The following is a 4,589-nucleotide window of genomic DNA, read 5'->3' as shown; positions in this document are numbered from 1 at the left end:
GGACATTTTTTAATGCATTTGGAGAGCTTCAGCAGTTCATACTGCTGAAGCTCTGGTTAATCTGTAGAATGTTGAAATGGACTGATCATTTGGCACTATAATTTCTAAATACCCTCTTCCTTCCAGTAGAGCTCAATCATTAGCTTCTTGGTTTACCAAGAAAACAAAAGCAATGAAGTGCATGAGTAGGTTGGAATGCAAATGGAGGAACTTTCACAATGAATTGGTTTGAACATGGAATAAGTTCCTTCTTCAGGCTGGCTTGAGGTTGTTTTGTGGTAGTTGAGTATAACCAAGAGATTTCTTCTTCCTCTGCACCTATACACAATAGGCCAGTGATGCTATGCCACATTAGTCTATTTTCTGTCAAGAGGTTAAGAGTGGTAACTATGAGAATTTTCTATCATTCTTTGTGCACAAAGTTGATCTGATTCACCTTAATTTGGACCCCTGTACTGAGGCAACCTTTAGGGAAGTAAGCTTGGTAAGGTGCTTGTCAGGTTCAAGTGGTTTCCTTTCAACTTGTAGAGTTTGAAGTAGACAGAATGTAGACAGGTGGAGAAATAAGAGCCACTACTTATTTATTTGATCTTTGCCTTATTGGATGATTAAATCAGCCCAGCTGAGATTGGCCCATAGTTAAGGAAGCACAGGATATATTCCTATAAACTACTAGTCATAAAAAACCCCTCAACATCCTTTATTTTAAAAGCCATTTTTGACCCAGAAAACCTAATTATAGTTCAATCTCAAATATTCTATTTTGAGGCAAGGAGATTGAAAATGCAATGGCCTCACAGCTATAGACTGTAATTGGATTAAACTGATTTTTCTGGAGCCACAATTCACCTGGGATATGGTACTGAGGCTGATTTGGTCTGCCATATGCTGGAAATTGGAAGAGGGAATGCAATCCTGCCAGTTCTCTTGGACCACTCAGTACCTTTCAATACCATCAATCATGGTATCCTTGGAGGCACTGTTTTGATGTGGTTCTAATCCTTTCTGTAAAGTCATATTCAAAAAGTCATGCTAGAGAATTACAATTTCTATGTCAGTGACTTATGCTTTCCCTTGGTCTCTTTTATCTCTACAGTTTTTAACATATAAATGAAAATGCGTGGGAGAGGCCATCTGGAGCTTAAGAGTTAGGTACCATTAGTAAACTGGTGGCATTCAGTGCTACTGATCCTTACCCTCTAACTCCAAGGAAGCAATCAGTACAGTACAAAGCTGCCTAATCTCAATAATGGGCTGGATCAGAGAGAACAAGCTGAAATTAAATCAAGATAAAATGGAGGTGATCTTAATAAGGAAAAACCTGGACTGAGAAGCAGAGATGAAATTTGCAATTTAATGTGTTTTCTGATACCTTACTTGCATGTGGAAATGCCACTGTGACAAGGAGCACATTTGTACAACGATGACTCAGCAATAGTTACCTATACTTTGGTTACAACCCATCTGAACTATTGCAATCTGCTTATATGGGGACATAATTGGAAGTGCCCATAACTTGAAAATAATACAAACTGCAGCAGCTAGGCTGCTGGTGCAGGCTACAGGTATGGTATGGTTCCTTTCCTGAAATATTTGCACTGGTTATCAATTGGCTACTGTTCAACATATTATTTATCTAGAAAGTCCTAAACAATGTACTTGTAAGACTGCTTTTCCTACTATGAACCAACCCAACTACTCTTATCAGTAGGAGCAGCCCTTCGAAAAATATATGAAAAGACCTCCTATGTGGTATCCATACTATGTATCCTACTCTTCAAGTCTTTAGGTAGTTGACCCAATACATCTTTCTATCAAGCTTTTAATTGTTAATAATTAGGATTTTAATTGTTTTATTCCCATTCTGTACTTTCTTAATAGTGAAGTTGCCCTGATTGTTAGTTTATTTATTTTATTAAATTTATATGCTGCCCACCTCAGGAAATTAATAAAATAAAATTCTACATAAAGCAATGCTGCATATTATTTTTTCTTAATACCCTACACGACTGTCATTCTTCTATTTTATACCACCTTTTCTTGTCTCTATTCTTCCCATGCATCCTTGGAAGTCCAAACTCAAAAGTTAAATTGAAATTGATTGATACAAGCAGCTCAAAGTTATGTTGTAGTACAAGAGTATATTGATAGCAGCTCTTTATACAAAATATTTCTTCATCTCTAGTTTGATTATGAAAGTGGTTTCACCCCCTAATCCTCAAAATCACTATTATACTCTTCATTATTAAGAAACTAAAATCAGTGTCCTTCCCCAATTTGTTACAGGTACTGCAGCAGCAGCAACAAAACATATCCATTCCTTGCTAAAGGAAAGAAAAGCAAATTAATTAGTCCATACAGACCCTTTCTTTATATTGCATATCTCTATGCACAATACTCTGATCAATTCTTATGAAGGGAAGCTGAAGAGCGGTCAAACCATATTTCATCTTGTAATTTTGGTTAATGTGACTTTAGTAGGATGTGGGGTAAGCAAAAGTAGGGAATCACCACAGAGTTGCAAAAACAAACCTTTCCAGAAGTTTCAATGATTGACTGAATTGTAGAAGAGGAAATGATGTTACAGTATGAAATCATAGCCAATCCTGGAGCAATGAAGACATTTGGGAAGTGACTTCAGCCTCTAGAATGAATCTTCTTGTGGAGAAAGAAGGATAATTTCCCATTTTATTTTTTGAGATGATAAACATCCTCTTTCTTGAGCTATCCCTATCAGAGTTGTAAAAATCTGAGACTTTTCATTATTTCTTTGGTGATCTCAAGAGGAGGACAAATTTTTGCAGTTATACATACCGTAGCTTCATTTTTTTCTTTCAGAGTTTTCAAAAATATGCTTATTATTCATAGATTACCAAAATATTAGGAAGTAAATAAATTGAAAATGGAATAAGATGCACATCTAGAAAGTAAGATTTTGTTTTATTGAGAGGAAAAACAAAACAAAATGAAACAAAACACAAAATTAAGATATCCTTAATTTTGTTGTTGCTTAGCTTTACTCTGTAGAACTGCTTTGAAAATCTTTTGCTGAGTAGTAGTGCAGTTTTGCTGAGTATACTGAGGAGTATATTACTCCTATATAGCTGAATTCCAGAGGTCAGAAATCCCAGGTTCTGGAAAGGACAAATGGCAGCCAAACTGGATTAAGACAATATGGTAAGCTATAAAGCTTGATTAAAGCATGTTATATGACAAGGGACACATACATGTTGAGTTTCTTTAGAATCATAGGATTGGTAGGACAACCAATTTAAAGGCATAAATTCTCAGACCATTGAAACAAATATTTTCAACCTTTGTTTGAAAACTTCCAATAATGGAGCACCCACAAATCTAGGAAGCAGGAAATTCCTCCTCATTTTGAATCTCTCTTGGTAAATGTACCTATTACTTCTTGTCTGACCCATAAGCACTACAGCCCTAAAGTACTGGAAGACCACTATCATGTCTCTCCTTAGCCTTCTCTTTCTTAAGCTAAATTTATTCAGGCATTTTAATTATTCTTCATAGGATTTTGCATCATGCTTGTTGCTCTTATTTGCATTCTTTCCTCAGTAATTCTCAGTATAGCATGCCTTGCTTGCGGCATGCTATATGCATAATGAAGACTTCTTGGATTGGTCATGGGTATTTATGTTACAGTATAACCCACCCTCTCCTAAAGGATTCTGGGTGTCATAAACCAGCTATTATTGTTGCAACCTGTGGTGTATGTTATCTAAGCCCAGCCATGCGTGGCTCATTCTATAGTTAAACAATCCATGGCTTTGTCACAGACTCATTTCCAGTCCCAGTTACAGCAAACCCACAGTGATGTGGCTTTTTCGCACATCTTCCTCACCTGATCTAGCTTCTAGTATGCCTAGGAGTCAGCAACCTGCGGCTCTGAAGCCGCATATGGCTCTTTCATCCCTCTGCTGGGGCTCCCTCTTGCCGATTGGCTCTACAATTGATCGGGCTTTCGGTTAGGACTGGTAGAGGAAAAAGGATGCTGCACTAGGAGGAGACTCTATGGTGTGGGAACTGGACTTCCGGTCAGTTCCAGAATTGAATGGGGGGCTTCTGATTAAGGCCTTTGTGGCTCTTTGAGTGTTTAAGGTTGCCGACCCCAACCTAAAGTTTGATTTATACTTATCCACAACTGTGTGATCTACGCATAGGGTCACATACCCACATACTTATGCTGTGAAGGGTTGATAGGTAAACATAGGTTGCAAATAATTGTAGATGGGGCGATGTGTATAACCCCCAAATCTCAACTAGCGGTATGTGTTGTGCGGAGGTGCATATCCTGAATGCTGATTGGTTCATCCGACTTCGTGTTGGTGCTTTGCTGTTTGAGCACCCCCTAGCCAGAACGTTAACATTTGCAGAAATATAAACACAACAGCTATGCAAACATCTCTGAACAACAGATGCATATCTTCCCTGATATGCAGGGACACAAAAATCTAACACAATCTTTACCCAGAACGGCAACCTTGGAAACATTGTCTATCCTTCCACTCTATGCAGCCTAAAAATCCTCTCCTGAAAGATGTTAAGGGGAAAAGAATTAGGCCTCCTTC

The sequence above is a fragment of the Pituophis catenifer genome, unplaced genomic scaffold, assembly GCF_029215685.1.
Source record: "Pituophis catenifer annectens isolate HBS135680 unplaced genomic scaffold, rPitCat1.0.hap2 SCAF_2, whole genome shotgun sequence".
Lineage (NCBI taxonomy): Eukaryota > Metazoa > Chordata > Lepidosauria > Squamata > Colubridae > Pituophis > Pituophis catenifer.
This window is presented reverse-complemented; position numbering follows the sequence as displayed.